This window comes from Belonocnema kinseyi, chromosome 4 (genome assembly GCF_010883055.1).
Source record: "Belonocnema kinseyi isolate 2016_QV_RU_SX_M_011 chromosome 4, B_treatae_v1, whole genome shotgun sequence".
Taxonomy (NCBI): domain Eukaryota; kingdom Metazoa; phylum Arthropoda; class Insecta; order Hymenoptera; family Cynipidae; genus Belonocnema; species Belonocnema kinseyi.
Window position 1 is genome coordinate 88,390,160 of NC_046660.1, and position 21,154 is coordinate 88,411,313.

The 21,154-nt window shown below is 32.3% G+C and overlaps 1 protein-coding gene and 1 long non-coding RNA gene across 11 annotated transcripts in view; one reads left to right on the plus strand and one right to left on the minus strand.

Moving 5' to 3' along the window:
• LOC117171208 (trinucleotide repeat-containing gene 6B protein) overlaps positions 1-21,154 on the plus strand; it is an 81,521-nt gene that overhangs the window by 26,834 nt on the left and 33,533 nt on the right. The window contains exon 1 of one of the 10 annotated variants that reach the window (XM_033358294.1): positions 17,678-17,740. The exons of 4 other annotated variants lie outside the window; for them this stretch is intronic. The gene's annotated coding sequence lies outside the window, so the exon portion shown is untranslated. 5 more of the 10 variants (XM_033358299.1, XM_033358295.1, XM_033358297.1 and 2 more) reach the window with 5 other exon arrangements.
• Positions 85-2,017, minus strand: LOC117171210. Its single transcript, XR_004466854.1, has 3 exons — positions 1,935-2,017; positions 1,144-1,233; positions 85-226 (listed from the first exon to the last, which is right to left on the minus strand). It is a non-coding gene; the product is annotated as an uncharacterized LOC117171210 (long non-coding RNA).

Genomic DNA, 21,154 nt, shown 5'->3' on the forward strand with positions numbered 1-21,154 from the left:
CTTGGAGGAGATTATGTTGAGAAATAAAAAAAAAAAATTCTTAAAAACGTTGTTTTTCTTGGTCAGGCCGGAAACTTATCAATCCACCCTCGTATACAAAAAAAATCAAGGAAAAATGGATCTCAGGATCTCGAATTAGGTGCTATCGAGCGTCGTGGTCCAAACTCTCTCCCGACTTCAGAGCGAGTATGCCATCAAGGTTGGTCGAAAGCTATGTTTTCAGACACTGCAAATAATATTTTATATTCAAAATTGTAGATATTATGGATGGATAGCAAAACACGAAATGCATTTTCAACAAGATAGTTGAATTAGAATTTAAGTTGAAAGTTGAAATTGAAAGACGAATTTTGAAAGAAAAAAAAATAATTTTCACCCAAACAGTTACATAAAACGACCAAGTAGATCAACTTTCCAGTAACAGAGACAAATTTTCCAAAAAATAGTTAAAGATTTAATTAAATAGTCACATTTTCAACACAAAAAGACGAATTTTGCCGACAGCAGTTAAACTTGTAGCAAAAAAGTTACTTGTCAACAAAGAAGGATACATTTTCAAAAAAGTTATTTAATTTCAAAGCCAAAAAGACGAATTTAATTTTCTACAAAATTAATGATTATTTAAGCCAAAAAGATTAATGTTCTACGTAACAGTAGAATGTTGACCATGAAAGTAAATTTAAAATCAAATAATTGAATTTCCAGCGAAGCATTTAACAGCTGCTATTTCAACCAAAAAATTGCATTTTTAACCAAGAAGATTAAGTTTCTACAAGAAAGATAAATTTTATTTAAAAATACATGAATTTTTAACAAAATACGTGAATGTCTAACCAAAAAGTTGAACTTTCAACTCAAAAAGATACATTTTTGACCAAATAGTTAAATTTTTAAGCAAAAAAAGATACATTTTTAACCAAAAATAAACAAATTTAATGGACTGTTTAAGAAATTTATTTTCAGCCAAAGAATCAGCTTTTAAGTAAAAAAATGCATTTTTAATAAGTAGTTGTAGCCTTTTCCATACCCCCCCCCCCCCCCCCCCCCCCCCCCCCCCCAACTGGTAACGTAGTTTATAGAAAGTACCGCCCGGCTATATTTTCTTTTACGGCTATACCATTGAAAATTATACATTTTACTTACGTCAGGAAATAAGGCTGATTGCTGGAAAACCGTTGGAGAACGAATTACACATCTAACAGCAATGGGTTTTGCGATTTTCTGTGATTCTATCTTCATATTTTGAAGAAAGTAATTAAATAATTAATAAATTGAAATAACTCAGTTTTTAACTTTTTTAAATGTTAATTTCCCTTGTTAACTTTTTCAATCATGAAATTATTCGGCTTACAATACATAATTCTAAAATATTTAATTACAAACATTTTCCTTTGTAAGTCTTTTTAATTATCTGTTTAAAATTTAAAAACCATAAAGACGAATTTTCAACCAAGAATATTAATTTTCTATAAAAAAGTCCATTTTTCAACAAAATCAATTTTCAGACAAATAGTTGATTTTCCAACTAAAAGGATAAAAAATTTTTTTTTTAATTTTTAACAAAATAGCCCAATTTTCAACGAAGGAGATCAATTTTCAAATAAAATGATGAATTTCTCGTCCAGAAAGACGAATTTTCAACAAATATAGACTTTTCAGTCCAGAGTGAAAAGATATTTATTAAAATTATTGAACTTAAAGACAATAAAATAAATTTCTGTGAAACCGTTGAATTTCCAACTCGAAAATATTATTTTTTCACCAGTTAATTTTTAACTAAACACTTGCAATATAGTCATTAAATTTTCAGTTCAAAAAGTTATTTTTTAACCAGAAAATGTGAATTTTCAACGAGTAATGTATTAGTAGATATTGTAGCCAAGAATGTGTTAATTTTAAGTCATAAACTGTTCAATTCGATGAAAAAATTTTACCTAGAAATAGCTCGAACATCTGTTGGCTGCATTAGCAACTCTTCATGAGCTCTACGTAATAATGTCCTGCCGGTGCCATATTCTGCAAAAGAACGTTAAAGGACAATGAATCATATTATAGATTAATTTATTTTTAAATAATTCGAAGCGATTAATAAAATAATCACAGTAATACAACTTAAAAAATTGTCAGTATCTAATTGATTATTTTTGATAGTGAATTTGACCGAACTCGAATTATGCAAGTGACTACAAACAAAATATTTAACTTAACCATCCGTGAATTTCGATTCGATGATCTGTGGTCAAAAGTTTGGCACCCTCAGACGGGCAAAAAAAGTTAAAACAGGGTTTTTAACTTGATTATACTACAGTATCGATTTGATAATCCCTGACACTAAGGCTGATTCTCTGCAGATTGTTAAGTTGAGCATAAAATGAAAATCTGTTTGAATTGCTGAATCGTCATAAAGTTTATTTAGGAAATCTCATTAAGTTTGTAGAAAATGGAGAGGGACTTTTTTTCGTTTGAGACACACGTTTTATCTACTTTAAACCAAGATTCGGATGATTATTAAACATCCATTTTTTATTTGAGAAAAAATGTGCTTCCGAGATACCCCAGTCCTCAGTTAAAAAAAAAGCCAAAACCTCTAAAAACATGCAAAACAATATGATCGAAATTTGTAATGAAAAAAAATGACATAACCACATCGTCTTACCACACTGTGTTTTAGAATTTATCTGATTTTTGTTCCAATAATCCTGTTATCGAAATAGATATATCCTTTTGGAACGCTACCCTTCAGGAATCCAAAGTCGATTTAAATTTAAATGCATTCAACAGATTTTGAACGTTTTCCCCTACTCTCGTCTTTTCCGTTTTTTTTTAAGTTTTCCTTTGTTGTCAAGAAAGTCCTTTTGGTTCAAACGTCTTCTTTTTTTGACACTATTCAACTATTTTATTGAAAAGTAATATTTTTGGATCGAAAATAAAATTGCTTTGTTGAACATTTGAAACGCGTTCCGTAACACTGCATTATGCAATGTCATAGGGCATATAATATATGAATATAGCTAAAAAATTATACCTATTGCAACTGTCGTTTAGTAAGCTGTCGCAGAGCACGCTTCATTTGTAGTTTTTGATAAAAAATACGTTCTTTTTGGTTAAAATTTAAATTTTTCGGTATAAAGTCGTTTTTATTTGTTAAAAATACATTTTTTTGTTGGGAATTTAACTTTCTTCTAAAAACGTCGCCTTTTTAGCTGAAAAACTCTACTATTTGGTTGAAAATACTACTGTTTCTGGTTAAAGTTTAATCTTTTTTGTTTGAAAATTCATCTTTGTAGGTTAAAAATTCCACTGTTTTGTTAATAAGTCATCTTTATTTGTCGAAAATTCAACTATTTTGTTGAAAATTTGTCTTTTTGAATAAAAAATTCGTCCTTTTGGCTTGAAAATTCATTTTTTCAGTTAAAAAGTCAACTATTTTGTTAAAAATTCATTTATTTTACTTAAAAATTCATGTATTTTGTTAAATACTCATTTTTGTGTTGAAAATTAATCTTCTGTAGGTTAAAAATTCATTTTTTTCTGGTTGAAGATTCATTTCCATCTGTTTGGCTGAAAATTTAACTATTGTTTGTAAAGTTTGTTTTCTGTTTGTTGACATTTATTTTAACTAAAAATTTAACTATTCCATTTTTATTTAAAAATTTATATTATTAAACTTTATTAAAAGTACATCATTTGGTTGAAGATTCAACTATTTTGATGAAAATGCAATATGTAGTTCCATTTGAAATTGTAGGACTTTGCGTTTTGTATAAAATTCGATATGGCACCTACATTAATTTTATTCGAATATTTAATTACCATATATTATCCTCCTATTTTCATAAAAAATCACACATTCTTCCCTGTTTTGTGAGCATTTCGGGTTGTAAAGTCTGATTCATTGCCTTGCAAGGCGATTAAATATGAATTAAAATAAATTCAGGTCGAATTCAATAAAGTTCAATCACATTCTAATAAAGTTTGTAAATTTCGAAGTAAATTTAGTGCGCTTACAGATAATTTAACTCCACTCAAAGCTGAATTCTAGTGAAATCAAGCTTCTTTCTTTCGCGTAGCTCTCAAGTTTAGATCCCTTTCATTTGTAAAAAAAAAACCTCTAAACCAGAATGTCTACAATTGTAAGTGCATTCTAATTTGAATGGCCGAATTCTCATAAATTTTAAAGTGAGATAGTGACTGGGCATAATATCGTTCTCGAAATCATTATTTCTTTAGAGGTCGACATGAGCCAGTGATACGAAATGTAATCCCACTTGCTCTAGGTCTCTAGGACTAGGAAGGAAGCCTAGCATTTTCATACGAGGGTTCCAGGAAGATGAGAGCGGTCGTCGCTCCAATTTTTTGGGGTGTTCTTATTCTTATAGACTCGATGATCCCCCCGATCCGATGATGCAGCTTGAGGGGTTCGGATATGCTTGAATGAAAAGGAGAGAGGATGCTTAGAGAATCGGAGATTCGAGACCGTAGCTGAATCCGACTGAATTCAGTACCATCGACTCAGTGGCGTAGAGCGTAAAACGTAAATGTGAATGAGGATCGAAAGTACGCTCGATCGTGAATATGATCTCCCAGGGGTGGCTGTAGAATGTAAATCAAATCATGGTGACCGTAGGTCAGGTAAAACCTGGCAAACAGGGAAATTTTTACATTATTATTTGAAATTATTTTATTCCATTCTCCCTATCTCACGTTATTTTTGCCGTCATTTTTTTTCGTAAATTTGAATTTTCATTTTCAATCCAGCAGCTCATTTTTAACCATAAAAGGTGAAATGTCTATCGAAAGTGATGGTTTTTCAAACTTAAATGACGAATTTTCAACCAAGAAGATTAATTGCCTTATAGAAACTTATAAAAATGGACAAAAGGATATATAGAAGCATATAGAGTTATATTCAATTTATAAAATTTCGATATGGTTCTATATATCCTTTTATCCATTTCTATAGGTTTCTATAAGACATTTAATAGAGGGTACATTTGAAACCAAATACGAGAATTTTTAAACTAAACCATATAAATTTTCAACAAAAAAAAAAGAGGATGATTTTAAGTCAATAACAGTTGAAATAAACCAAATATTTGAGTTCTCAGCCAAACAGTTGCATTTTTAACCAAAAAAATTTAATTTCAACCAAAAAAGATGAACTTTCATACGAAAAATACGAATTTTTAATAAAATATTAAGCAATATAATTCTTATTGAACATAAATGTCTTCCTATTTTAGAGATTACAAATGAATATTTTAGTTCTTTACTATACATAATCGTATACCCTTATAATTAGTGAATATTAACATGTATCTATAAACAATGTTCAATTCAAGGTGGGAAAGCCATAGATAATTCACACCCAACACTTCCACGGAGTCAGTATGACCCCAACATCAACTCCTGAATAAAATTTAAATAGGATTTAGATAATTTTTTTTGTACACCTCAACATAATTTTCATTTGAAAAAACAATCAGTATATAATTTATATATATTAAATAGCGTCTGTGAATTTTTCAAATTGAAACCATGCATAAAATCAGTATGACAACGGATCAAAGTCAGCTGGGGTCAATTTGACCCTATGTTAGTAATATGTCATTTTTCAGAGGTATAAGTGATGAGGGTTAAACAAGTCTGATTAAAATATGATTTAAACAAGTATGTGTACCCTTAAAATTGATTATGTACACGACAGTAAAATTGTCTACTAAATTGTTTAATTTTCAATCAAAAAAAAAATCTTCAACCAAAAAAAAATGAATTTTATGGAAACTAGTGCAAATATCAAACAAAGAGTTGAATTTTGAAACTAAAAAGATGCATTTCTAACAAAAAATGTAAAAGATAATATTTCAACAAAAAAATATTTTAAATTTCAATAAAAAATAGTTTAAAGGTTATGTGATAGATGGGTCATGTGGCCAAATTCATTCATTACGGACACTTTCTTTATTTCCTAATTTATTTTCACACGAAGCGCCCCATCAAGTTGAAAATTTGGGATAATAAATAAGAAGCACTAACAAAGGTGGGTCTGATCCTATACTTACACAATGATAAAAAAATAATGTTTTGTAATATTATTTTTGCTTTTTTCCTAATTATTCAAATGTAGGACCAGGCCCACCTTTCTTAGTGCTTCTTATTTATTATTCCAAATTTTCAACTCGATGTGGTGCTTCGTGTAATAATAAGTTGGGAAAAGTTAACTGTTTTGTTGAAAATTCATATTTTTGGGTTGAAAATTGAACTGTTTTACAGAAATTTGGTCTCTTGGTTTGAAAGTTCAGCAATTCGGATGTACTTTTTTTCTTTCTTATACTAAAAAATGTTTATTTATTCATAATTGGACATTTTAGTTATAAAATTAATTATTTTATTTAAAAAGTCTTCTATGTCGTTGAAAATACGTCTTTTTGCTTTTAAATTTTATCTCTTCAGATATAAATTTCCTAGAATATATCAACTATTACATTTTTTTCTGTGAATTCTTCTGAGTAGGTTCTGGAAAACATAACTGTTTGGTTAAAAATGGAACTGTTTTTGGCTGAATTTTAATTTATTTTGTATTTAATTTGAAAATTCAATGTAGATCAAAATTTAACTTTGTAAATTGAAAATTCAACTATTTAAAAAAATTTAATTATTTTAATAAAATTACGTATTTTTAGGTAGAAAATCCGTTATAATTTTTGGTAAAACTAAACGAATTTTAAGTTTTTATTTAAGATAGAAGGGATATTATATTTTATAATTAATCCTTTTATGCAAAATAAGCATGAAAAAGATTCATAAGTAAAAAACAGACCTCCAATCTACCTCACTTTTCGGCTCATTAGATACAAAAATAACTAACGAAAAAAAAAGGAAAAAAAGGGATAAAGTCAACTTAAACCAATTACGACCCCCTTATCAGGGTTTATTTATAGGAAAATTACAAAATCTAATTAATAGATTCCTATGCCAGTTTAAAAATCAAATATAATATCAGCCATTAAAAAAAGATATATGCCCACATTTCCGTTTTTAAAAAAGATTGCTTGTCTCGAGTTCAGAGTGTTGTGACTACTTAGTGAACCTAGTTTTGAATTTGATCATTCGATACGCGACGTGATATAACATTGAAAACTTAAGATCTCTTTTATAAGCAATTGCTTGAGCAATATCTATGCTATGATATATCGTCTTATTGGATCTGAATTCGCAGAATAATACATTGTTGAAAACTTGTTTTCAAACTTCGTAACTTTGTCGAAATGTTCGTGGAAGAAACCTTTGCGAGGCGACTTGGCTAAGTCTTTATCACTTGTTTATCACCTAAGTGATAGTGCCCTATTTTCAAACATTTGCTCGAATTATCAACTCGCAATTCGCTAAGTGTTACAGGGCGGTATAGCTTTGAAGTTTGAACTATCCCAGTTTTTTCAGTTCATACATCCATATTAATTCGGGGCAAAACTGAATTATTTTGCACCTATAGACATGGGTGTCCACTAACCGAGAAAATGCCAGTAAATAGTCGGAAATAAAATATAACCGAGAATTAACCGGAAATACAAATTTTAGGGCGTGTGCTGCTTACCTAGAAAACCTGGAGATGCCAAGGAATTTTGTTGGTCATGGAAAGTCGGGAAAGAGGCAGGAAACCTTTTTGAGCATGCCGTAATTTGTTTTAACATTTGTAATATTACATTAAATAAAGATGTTTTTTTCATTTGTAAAAGTAAATTTATTGTGCCAGATTTATACTTATTTGATTCAAACATCTTTTTATAATTTTCACGAATCTCAGGAAATAGTATATTACATCCCAAGTAGGGCTAGATAAGTCGAGTGCTGCGAGCGATGTACGATATTTGATTTAAAATCAGTATGTTCTTATACTATAGGAGTATAGGGCCTTCTAAAAAGTGAGCGTTACATTGTAGCCCTTTACTGAAATGGTGCGAGAACGCCCTATGAAGTGAATTATTTTTGATAATGATGATGATCACTGTCTGAACATTCTTAGGTTTTATTTTGTTTTCTCCATTTGTCAAATTTTTCGAAGGCCAGCTCATATTTATCTTTGATTTTACGGGTAGAAAATCTTGTACTTCTTTCATTTCTTGATTTATTTTCAGTGTTGGGATGTTGGTTGTTTTGTTCATGATTTTGAGTGCAGGAAGATTTACAGTTGAATCATTTCGCGATGTAATTTCAGATAATTGAAGATTTCACGGGTTCTATTGTTTTAGATGAAAACATACTATTGACGTGGCAGTTAGTAGCTGTCTGGACTGTGATTGGTAATCTCGTATGGCGCGAAATTTTCAAGGTGGTTCGGTGTTAGGTAGAGTTTTATACATATATATGTCAACAGTGCGGTTAGAGAATACATTGTGCGTTATTCAGTGGTCATTTCTGTAAATAGTAATCTGTCAGTGTGGCACCGTTTGGAACTAATAATCTGTCAGTAGCTGACGTCGTTCGGTAAAGGGATATCTAACACTCACTTCCCAAGGGATGTAATAGGCACTGAATTTTAAGTAGACCGAACCATCACTTAAGAATAGTGTCGGGGATTGCCTGCAAATAACCTTGATCTTAAATCGAGAGAATCAAAACGTAAACAGTCAGGACCGTCTAAACAGTTTCCAATTGGAATACATAATATTGTGCACTTTATGTGAGTGAGCACTAACAGACTGCGCCTTTCCGCTAAGCTTCTGGTGTTTTTGAGACATGAGTTGTAACCACCTCTCGCCCTGCGAGCTGAAAAAATGCTGGGGACAGCAGTTTTAGGAATTCCCACACCGCTGGATCCTAAACCGCGGGTCTGATGTACCTTTCAAAATAATAACAAAAATGTGTTTATTATGCACCAAATTCATGGATTTTAGCAACAAATTTAAAAATTGAATTATTTTATTTTTATTATCATTAACTTTTTTTACTTATTGGACAATGATAATGCGTGTATATTTAAGAATATCCTTTAAATATAAAATTTCTAAAAGCCTGTACAAGGAGAGAAATCGCATGATCTGAGTTCAAGGAAGCGCGCGATGTTAGAGCTACAATTTTTACGTACTTTGAAATCTCGGACTGTATGATCTAAAACCATAGAATTCAAGACTTGCGAGTAAAGAGGGCGTGGCCTAATTACTGAAACTTTGCGACTGTTGCTTCAAAAAACAGGGTTCCGAAATCTGGGTTCTCGGGCCAAAGCGTGATAAAATCAGTGAGCAGGTCCGTGTTTTAATATCTCGAAATTTCTCTCCGTGTACTCTTCGAAACTGAACGAGTGAAAATTTCACTGGTTAAATCAGTATTTTGCATTATCACAATTGAAAGAGCGCTACTGAATGTACCAGTGACGCCAAACGACAGATTCAATCAGTCATATAGCGCTCCATGCGGGCAAGACATGAACCTTCAGTCGACTGGCACGCGCAACGTCGCCGGTCAGGCATTTCTCGAGTGAAAACGAACCTTATTGTGTACTTGTATTTGTGTTATAAAAAATTGGCGTCTGGCTGCAATAATCAGGGCATATAATATCTTTCGTTTGAAAAATATTGCGTTTGACTTTAAGCGACGCGACACGTTGACATAACGACGGGTCTTCCCACAATTATTAGGCGCAACATATTGCAGCCCGGCCTTCATTTGTTGTTATGGGAGCAAAGTCCGATTTTTAAAAGATAATTTTGCAACTGCTTCCACAATAGTGATGCAGGATAAGAGTAATACCTAACCAGCTGACAGGCGACAAGCCGTACGGCCAGCTGACTACTGGTACTGAGAAACCAATGAACCTCACGGATTAAACCAGTGTAGGAATTCCACTGAGTGAACCAGTGAATTCTCACTGATTGTCAATGAAACACTTCTGGTTATTTCAACCAGTTATATTTCTCTGGAAATCAGTGAGATTTCACTGCTTAATTTTAAGAGTCACACTGAAAGAAATGAAATGCTGATACAGTTATATTGCGGGTTAGCTTAGCAATCTGTATGGCTGATCTAACGCGCAATATGATTGTACTAGCAATTCATTCCTTTCAGTGCATACAGAAAAAAGTCCTCATTAAATTTTAAAAAACAACATTTTTTTTACCAAAATCTTTTGATTCAACATGCAAATATTTTTATATTAAAAGAAAATTCATTTGATTTTAATAAATGATGTCACGTAGTTTCTTCCATTTGAAGAAATTATTTGTTTAAATGATTTGTTTGACTTAAAACAAAATTTTTTCGATTAAAAAAACTTACTAGGAACAATGAAAGAAATAATTTCCTTAGAGTCAGTAATTTGAAATAAAAAAATTATTTCTTTGAATAAAAGAAAGATTTTCTTAATCCACATTACTAATGTGCCACGAGATTGCGCGGAACAAATCACTTTATTATTTGCATGGACATAGGAAACACGGGACTAGCCATGCTATCCGAACCTGGGCGAGCGGGGTTGACTTCACGGGAAGGGGGAAAATTCCATGAGTGGGAAGGGCCGCCATCTTATGATGTGCCACTTGATTATGCACACGAGCGTTTTGGGCCGACAAACTGTGAAAGAAAAATTAAATATGTGGGCGCTGCCATGTTTGTCGTGGGACATCAAAAGTTGACAGACCTTCCCCCTCATTGCAACTGCCCCGCAATGGCATGCCTAGTCCCGTGTTTCCTATGTCCATGATTATTTTCGAATACGGCGTCTTTTGGAACACGTGTTGTTCAATTATTGCGAAAAAGCGGAGGCAGGTAGCTCCTTGGTAATAATTAAAATCGCTCAAATGTGTGATAAAGAAGTGCGCGACAACCTTGCGTCGTAGGGATTTATAGAAAGCATATCTGCTTTTTACTGTGTAAATAGATACTTTTATACTGCACGACCTAACCTCGCTTTCATGTAAATTTTGGTTATTTCTGTGTACAATTTCATCACAATTTATCGTTTTACCATAAATTTTCGTGAAGAATTGTAAGTTAGAAAACAAATAGACCATGCAAATTGCTTGAAACTCAAGTTGTCGAATTCGATTATTGAAAAAATATTCTAATGTCATATAAAAAATTATATTTCTTTAATTTAAAGAAATTTTTTACTTGAAGCAATAAAATATTTCTTCAATTCAAAGAAATATTCGGTTTGAAGGAACAAAATATTTCTTTAATTGAAAGAAACTTTCCGTTTAAATTAACTAAATATATCTCTAAATCGAATACCAAAAAATAACAGCAAAATTTTTTTAAATCAAACAAATGTTTCTTGGACCGTATATAAATAATAGAGTTTCTTTGATTAAAAGAAAGTTTCTTTGATTCCATAAATCTTTTTTCTGGATGTACCATTATGAAATTTCTTGTCTTTTTATGAAGTCGCTATCATAAATTAAGAAACATCTTTGCTTGACTTTATACATAAAAAGTACCGTTTTCAAACATGTAGTTGAATATTTATATGGACCGAACAAAAATATTTCTTGCAACACCTACCTAGAAATTGAGGACTTCCATATCTCTAAATAATATGCAAAGAGGTTCAATCCGAAATACTGTGCGGGAATAATTATTGCCCATTACCACTGTAGAAATTAGTAATTTTGCACACCGGCTAATTAAAAATAGTCCTTAAAATTATTTTTTTTAAATTATACGCGAATTTGGCTGAAAACCATTATACGGGATCAGAAGTTTTATAGAAATACGCAAAAAAGGTCCAAATATTTTCTCGGATGATTGTTTGGCGGCAAAAGTCCCGTACACCCGGAGACCACGGAGAGACCCAAGGACGATAGCATTCTGCATTTTTCCCGCAAATGTCTTAGCATTGCGTTTTCACGCAGGCATGCTTTTCAGGCTATGAACCAGTGATAGCTTGTTACCTCCAGGTATAGCCGTCGCAACTCCCTTGTGAGGTCTTTACGCCTCTCTTTCTTCTCATTTTCCTTGGATGTGATTTTCTTGTCTGCAGGTGCCGAACTTTTAATTTTCGATAATTGACTTCATTTTCGTAGGAGCGTTTGGCGGAGTGATGTCAGGACTAATGCCGTAAGAGTAACAGATATGGTAATAAAGCACTCTTAATACCCCATTGTGTCTTTGGATGTACGTCGTTCCTACATGAGTTAGAACACTAGATAGAATGTGTGCTAGGTGCTCGGGGTGAACAAGATATGCTGTGCGTGTCATGCAGACACTTGGGAATGTCGAAGTGCGAGAGATAGTGGCAGTAAGGTGAGGCCAAAGAGGAGAGAGCTTATGGTGTCGCCCTGAAAGACACTTCTCTGAAGGGTAACTCTGTTAGTTGTCACGCGATGTTTTCGAGATGAGATATTAAATCTATTTTTGCAAAGCGGCATCAATCTCTTTATACACCTCAAGATGTGTGGATGAGCCTTTAAGCTTTCCAACAGACAGATGATAAGTTTATTGAATTGAAAGCTGTTGAATCGAAAGCTTTCCGGTAGTCAATCTAGGCCATTGATATGTAGCGCTGGTATGATGCTGCGTCTTTGCAGACACATACCGATGAGCAAGTTATCCCGACACTACGCCTTTATTTGAGACGCGTTGTTCATACGTCTCTCACTACCCATGTTTAATAGTTTCAACAATCCTATAATTTAAGATAGATGTGAAGATCTTATTCAGCATATTCGGGTTAGTTATTGGCCTGCAATTCTTCGGATCAGCAAAGTTGCCCATCTTTGACAGGAGTACTGTATACCCTTCCACCAACCATTACGGAATAGGCTCTTCCGACTTTTAGCTACGGGTGAAAATGCGGGCCAGATGCTGGTGGGTTGAAGGGAACTTCTTACACCAGAAGGTCTTGATACCATCTGATCCCGGAGCGGAATCATTCTTCATGCATGTTATTACTTTTTTCACCTCCTCGGTAGTAATAGGTGGCATTCTTCCTCAGGTATTATGAGGACATTGCACAGCTCCTTGAAGCTATTTATGTTCTTTAGGTCTTCTTTCAGTGGATGCTGAACTTCATAGACTTCTCTCGAAATTGCTTCGACCTTCTCTGATTTAGGCGGATGGTTGACAGTAACTGGAAGATCTCTCACCGCTCTAGACTTCTCCTAGCGTCAGTTAGATCCGTATTCTGTCAAAAATATGCTGTCTGATGGCTAGCAGCTTTGACTTTTTCAGCGTGTGATAACGGATCCTCAGTTCGCGCAAGAACTGCCGAACCTTGGCGGTGAAATCCCTGCCAGATGTTATGTAGTCAATCATCCAATGAATGCGGGACGCGTACTGTCTTACCCAGTATATCTTTGTGATGAGTTGATGCAGTCATCCTTTGGTCACATGATCAGCCGTTGGTTTTGTTTTACGGTTTGTATCCGCTAAAGCTCTCGATGCATTATAAAAATCACAAGTGATAGTCCAGCGGTCGGATTCTTCGGAAAAAATTCCTCGAAGCTCGTCATCAAGTTCGGCCAGATCTTTGAGCTTCAGGCTGTAGAGAATCCAGGAAGTTGATATTTCTCCTCGCCCGGAAGGCCTAAGCCCTAAGCCCTGAAGCATCGCTATTGGATGCCGGCCGCCCTGCCCTATCTTTCTCTGTTGACAGCATGTTCTGTCTACGATTGAGTAGGTGCTCCGCTGGGTGTCCCAGGGTTAAGTGCCCGGACTTTTATAGTTGCATAAACCTAAAAAATAAATAATTCGAAAATTCCTTTTCCAAAAATCAGTTGAAGTTTTAATTTTTGGGTTAAAAAATATTTAGGCTGGACCAATAAATGATTATAAATTTGAACTATAGCCAGTTCAAAATCAAAGTAAAAGCCAACAGGTTTGGCTTGTATTGACTTGTTTTGAACTCATAGAGGGACCAAATTTTGGATCTGGTCCAGTAGATTCATATTGCGTAAATAGTTCCGGTCAAACTTGGCATAGGGTATTGTTGTCTTGTGCTATCTGGCTGTGAAATTCCATGATGAGTAGTTCTGTCGCATTTAAAGATCATTTTTCACCTCTATAATTGTCACTTTGAAAAAAACGTTGAATTCACCTGTTGAAGTTCTGGATTGGTAACTTATCTAGCTGTGCGGTTAAATTCGGTTCGAGATGTGAACATAAGCCTACAAAAAAATAAGACTAAAAGTAAAACGAATGGATATTACTTATATATCAAAATTGATTCGTCTACCTATCGTGAGGGGATGCGTTCAAATGTAGAAGGCTCTGAAGAAATTCAATTTAAAACTAGAGGGAATGGAGAATTCAGAGAGAATAAAAGAGTTTAAGAAGATGAATAGAAAGAATACTATATTAATCAGGAGCAACATTTTATCTGAGCTTAAAATGGAATGCCCGTTGGTCAGTTGATTAAAAAAATATATTTTATTAGATAAAAATTAGGTATGGAGGATTGGCAGGGTTCCTACAGATCAGGGGTTTTTGGAAAGTCAGGGAGTTTAAAACTGGAATTTAAAACAAGTTAAAACTGAAAAGAGTCAGTGAATTAAGTTTCAATAAACTGAAGTTCAAGTTTTGGGATCATCCACAATTTACGTAAAGCGATTTTCTTAAATCCCCTCCCATGCACAGAAAATCTAACTAAGATTTACAAACTTAGGGGCAAATATACTAATAAATATAAAAATATAATAACAACTGAGTCTTAAAACGTATAATTGTGGTTTATATTTTTTCAGAAAAAATTCATCTTGTGCTTTAAAATTGTATTATTTCATTTAAAATGTTATTATTTTTTTTGAAAGTTCAACAATTTTGTTCAAAGGTCATTCTTTTTGTTTAAAAATATAAATGTTTTGTTGAAAATTCAACTAGTTTGGTAAAAAATTCAACAGGTTTGTAGAAAATCCGTCAACCTTGAATTTAACTGTTTTTGTTTCAAAATTAACATCTTTTTTCTTTTTGAAAATTAATTTCTTAAACGAAAATGTTACCATTTCATGTATTGAAGTAGAATATTAATCGTCTGCGTGCAAAAATTCATAATTTTGTTTAAAAATTAATTTTTTGTTTGACAATAAAACTATTTTGTTGAAAAAAATTGTTCTTTCTTTTCTGGTTAAAAATAAATTTTTTTTAATGAAAATATAACTATTCCATTTTTGGTGGAAAATAGATCGTATCAAGCTAAATTTTTTTGTATTTCATTGAAAATGCGTCTTTTTCGACAGGAAATTAATCTTCTTGGTCGAATAATCATTCCTTTGTTTGGAAATTTGACTATTTCATTGAAAATTCTTTTTTTTTCATTGACAATTAATTTTGTTTACTGAAAATTTAACTTCCCTTTTTTGTTGAAAATCCATCTTTTTATTTTGTTAAAAATTAATTTTTTCTTCTTGGAAATTCAACTACTTGGTTGAGAATTCACGCATTTTGTTAAAAAAAAATTTCAATCAACTATTTGGTTAAAAAGTTAATATATTTAGAAACAAACATTTTTTTCTTTAGTATTATTGTTTGCCTAGGTATAAGGTTATTTTTATAACTTAAAGAAAAACTTATAACGGCCAGGGAAAATGAAAAATTCTTTAGAGAGAGTTAGGAATTCGCAAAATTCGAAATTTGTAGCAACCCTGGTTAAGTTTGAATTTTAAAAGAGACGAGAGGACCTATTGTTTAAAAAAAAGTTGCATTTTAATAACTGTAACTCTTAACTTTCACCATCACCACTGGGTTATTCTTCTAGCTTGGGTGACTTAGGAAATTGCAGGCCTGATGTTGCAAATGGACTAACGAACAATGTGAACATTTAGAATATTTACTCTGTAATTGTATCCTGTAGACTTTCTGTGCAATGCGCAAATTGTTGTTGTGGAAAACTGCACTTGAAACCATATTATGAATTCGAAATGAATTAGGCTAAATAATGGGCCACAGTTTTTATTATAATCAATTCCTTCTCTAAATATTAGTAAATTGGTCAATATAAAAAAAAATTAATTTTGCAAAATTCACAATTAACAATGGAGCAAATGCGATCATCACAGATCTTCATCTGCTCAACTTTTTTTTACATAATTTGAAATTTATCACCTATTTCATCTGTATATTTGGAAATTTGTTAAATTTCAAAATGTTTTTTTTTTGCAAAGAAATTTAAAAAACATAACCTTAAAAAAGTCTAATTGAGTAAAAAAATTGCACAAGAAGATTTAAAAATAATTATGTTTCCAAAAATCAGTTTAAAAAACATATTCTTACGAAAGTCAATTTGTGTAACTGCATATACTGTTAAACAGAAACATACTTTTCACATTTTAACTCATTTTATGCAATTATGTTATACAAATTGATTTTCTTGAGTATATGTTTTTTTAACTGATTTTTGAAAACAAATATTTTGAAGCATTCTTGTGCAAAGTGCAATCTTCTGACACAATTCGCCTTTTTTAAATTTATGTTTTTTCCTTTCAAAATTTAAACGTAAGATTTCCAATCAAAAGAGTTTCAAATTTAATACTAGTTTTAAACATAGATTTTCATTCTAGAGTGCGTTTTGAAACTTTAAAAATAGTTATTAATAACAGGCATAGCATAATTTAGTCACCTACTTTGATTTGTTTGAAATAATATTTTTATTAAAATTAAATTTTCTAACCGTTTAAGAATGAGGTACATAATTGTTTATTTTAGAATTGCAGTATTCTTTATTTCGATAACACGTTCGTTCTGCAATACTGCTAGGATCCAGGTCACTGCTCAATCTCTCTAGCAATCACCCCAGGCGAAGAGCTTCACAGCGTCACCAAGCAAAGCATTTTTAATTTAAACAAATTAATTTCTAAAAAAGTAGTTCCGATTTGAACCAAGTAGTTGAATCTTAAGTAAAAAATATTCATTCTCAACGGAAAGTACAATAGTTTTTATTTCAACCCAAAAAAATAGTTGTACTTTAAATCAAAAACATTCGAATTTAACCGAAATAATAAATTCTCAACGAAAAATGTTATAGTTGATATTTCAAATAAAAAAGCTTTTAATTTGAAATCAAAAACAGTTGAATTAAAAAAAAAGATAAATTTTCAACAAATGTTCTAACGAATTTTGAATCCATACAGTTGGATTTTTAACCAAAAATGGTCAATTTTCAGCCGAAAATGGAATAGTTAAATTCGTGGATCCAAAAAATTGCCCCCACCCCCTCCCAGAAAAAAAGAATTTTCCACTAAGGATTCATTTTTATCCAATAATGGAATATTTAAATTTTATTTTGAAAAATTATAATTTTCAACCAAACAAGAACCAATTTTGAACAAAAGAGTTAAAACATCAACCATTAAAATTATTGCTCACCAAAGTAATTCAAATTGAAATTGAGCAGATGCATTTTTAACGCGGTAGTTAAATTTCTAAACAAAAGTGGTTCCAAAATACTTGAAAAGTTCAGGCTGGGGGAGGCAAAACGAATTCTTTTTAATTTTTTGAAATATTTAAAAAAAATAGTTTTACAATGATAAATTATTATCACATAATATCAAAAAAATTGTCTTAAATTGTCAAAAACTAAGATTTACTAACATTAAACATTAAATCCAACAAGTTCCTTAACGAAACTCAAGAAAAAAATTGCAAATTCACTTGGGGCCTAGCGCCCGACCAGCACATCCCTGTTCACTCGTGCATTGTCGTTCATTCTCGTCTGAATCTGTAAGGGGAGGCGGATTGCTCGTCAGAATAGCTACACTCTAACGCGAGTACGCGAAATAGCTCCGTGCGTTAGACTGTTCTTCGGGCACGAAGCGTAAGTTTTGATTTTTTTACGCTCCCTCAAGAATGCAGGAATCTTGTTTGTCCTCGTCACCTGGGAAAGTGCAAATGGTGCGTTCCGTGACGTTCAACGTCGAAGTCGTCTTGCACTGACCACAGTACTCGAGACCGAGCTCTGAGTGCAGCGAGATTCGACGGCGGCGTTGTTTCTCTGTTTTCCGTAGCTCGTTATCTAACCTTTTTGTGCACAGTGACGGGTTGGTTCTCTGGATGAGGGGGCTGGGGGGCGAGACGAGAGGGCGCGGTTGTTCTTTTGTAGAATCGCTGATCCTCTTTTGACGTCGTTTCAGTTCGACTCGGGAAAGTTACTTTGCATGCTCCGTATTTCGGAGCATCGCCTCAACGAGACAGAAAAGAAAAGAGAGGCGAAACAGAAACGAGAGTAATACGTGGTAATACTGTCCTTTCCTCGTGTTTTTCGCGCCTCGGAATTGTTGGCTGACCTTTCGGTACGCGGAGGAAGGGGGCAGCGCCACTCCGCGAGGAATTCGTATTTTCGCTATCGAAATAGCACTGACTACGACGAGCTTAAGGAGTGCGCGCTACTTCGGGACCGAGATTTACTTCCGTTTTTGCCAGGTCCCAATATTTTCAAAAACTAACGTCAATCAGACGAAAGTACCTTTGATCATTGCGAATTTTCCGTCGCCTGGAAAGTTTTTCTTCCAACTAGTGATTTCGGAGCAAGGCAAGAAGCAAAAGCCCCGTTTGGTTACAATTACAAAATTTCCGCTGTGAATTTCTCGAAGTGGCTATGGGCTTTCTGCTCTAATAGTGATCGCTTCCGGTTTGATAGTAGTTTGATATTGCGCTGTACATGTTATTTTAGTTTATCTGTAACTCGGTTTCGGAACGGTTTTAATTTTTTCAAGTTTTAATATGCAGTGAGTGGTGAAGTCAAATCTAATCTTATTTTCAAAAAGGAATAATGTGAATGCAATTGTTTAGTGTTCGAAAGGATATAAGTTAATTGGAAGGAGTTTGGAGTTTTCATAGAGTTTGAACAAGGATCCTTGTGAAGTGATAATTTGATTTTTTTAAGTGACTGGATTAGAGTGAATTAAATTGTGAAAGGTCCGAAGTTTGATGTGATTTTAGTTTTTACTGCGAAAGTAATAAAAGCGAGGTTAATCGATTATGATGAAGTTAGAGTTATAGTCTTGTGAAATAATAATGAGTTTGTGATATCGTCCTTCGCTTTAGACGCTTTTCCGGTTGAAGTATTGATATTTTGAAACGTTCTGACAAGAATATTGCAATTTTCAATGCTTTCTAAATTTGGTTTGTTGTACTGCTATTTTGTGTGTTCTGAATTTTCAAATGGTTTTTAGTTAAAACTGTTCTTTACTGGTCACATTTTTCAACAGAAAATGAAAATAGAGAGAAACTTTATTTTATTTAGGTCATTCTTGTGAAAACGGAAATACGCATTGTAGTGTAAATGCAAAATAATATTGAAGTATAAGTTCTAATTTGAATTTTATGTTGCTTGGAATCTAATATTTTAATTGGAAACAATCACAATCAGATAATTGTATATTGACACTTTGTAAATAAGATTATTTAAAATCAATACTATGCGAGGTGGTACAATTTTGTATTGAATCATTCTAAATTCTGCAATTTTATTTCAAATTGTAATCCTGCATCTTTGAAGAACTTGAAATAGGAAACGTTTCAAAACGGATAATTTCAAATTTAAATTTTTTAAATTGGACCGTTTCAAGTCAAAGTCGTTCCAAATAGAAAATTTTCGAATTTAAATAATCGTACATATTTGAGCCTGGATAAGTTGAAGAATAAAAATTCAAATAAACTTATTTCTGAGACTAGTTATAACACACTGTTTAGTTAAAAAATTAGTTTTAATGACATTGATAAGTTTCACATACACTACAATCTCAAGCAGAAGCTGATTAGATATGAAATTATCGACAAAAGAATGAAAAAGAAAAAGGTTACGTTAAATTGTATTAAAACAAGTTTTAAAGAAATATTTCAAGCAATATATTGAGTTAGATAAAAATATATTAAAATGTGAAAATAAAGTTCAACAGTTGAATGTCTAGAATACTCTAACAATAAACGTTTTCTTAACTATATGAAATAATCAACGTTAATCAAATTTCTGAGGTTGCAAAACTTGAAAAATTGCAAATCGCAATTAGAAGCCTTTTAATTTCTTCTCTAAAGATTGGAATAATATTTAAGTTATAGAATTTACTTAATTCTTTGCATTATTAATACATATGTTTCGCTTTAAATAGAAAACTCTAATTAACAAAACTCCTTCATAAATATAATATATAATCTTATATCATAAAAAATAGAGCATTTTTATACCGAAAAAAAATCCTTATGGCGTAGTGAAATCACTTTATATAAAATGATCAAGAATAGAAAAACTTGTATATTTGGCAACACGGGATTCAATCTGACCTTGTCAAATTGTTAAAGGGTCGATTTGTTTCCAGATTTTTTTCTCCCACGGCACCCTTTACCGTTACGGTCCCAAAATTCGCAATTATTAGGCACATCAAAGTACTATTTACCATCCCAGAATAGAGAATACGTCTCGCAAATCTGATCTCAAAATCGCTGACTGCACTTTTATAATAGGAATCTCTCCCAGAATTCGAGTTTCCCTGTCTTTATTTAGCTCTTGAGTTATGCGCTTCTCTCATTTTTTTTGTAGCTTATTTAAAAATACTCGTTGTAAGATTAGCCTGTTCTATTGCAGAAAATCCATTTCTAATCTTGTTTGAGTCTAAAATGAAAAATTAAAATTTTTTTTTTTTTTTTAATAATGGGAACGGCAATGTTGAATATTACAGCGAAAAGTTCCTGCAAGTAGGAATTCCTATTGTTTACATTTCATTTTTTGCAGGGATAAAAAGCCTTGGGATGCAATAAAGTTTTATTGGTATTGTGTGTAATTATAGCAACAGCCAATATGTATTCAAGGACTACTCAAATTCATGCTCCTTTAATCAAACGTTTTATTTTTTTAATCCTTTTATATTTATTATTTATTATATTTCTTATATTTTCAACTATTTATTTCTTATTTACAATTTTTTCCAATTTTTCCTATATAAATTTTTTCAATATTATCGATTTTGATTCTATTAGGTTTTATTCTGTCGATAGCTTCAAATTATTATTTTTTTACTTTCGCAATGCCAAAAATTAATTCAGTACACGAAATGAAGGCTCATGTTTTTGTTTTCACCTTCCACATTCTCTGTCATCCACTATTTATAGTTACATAAATATTAAAGTACAGCCGACGGTAATGAGGCTGAAGAGTTATAACCAACCCAGCCTTTTTTTCGTTCAAAATGATGATACTCTGTAAGCGAAAGAGCAATTTTGAAAAACGGTGACT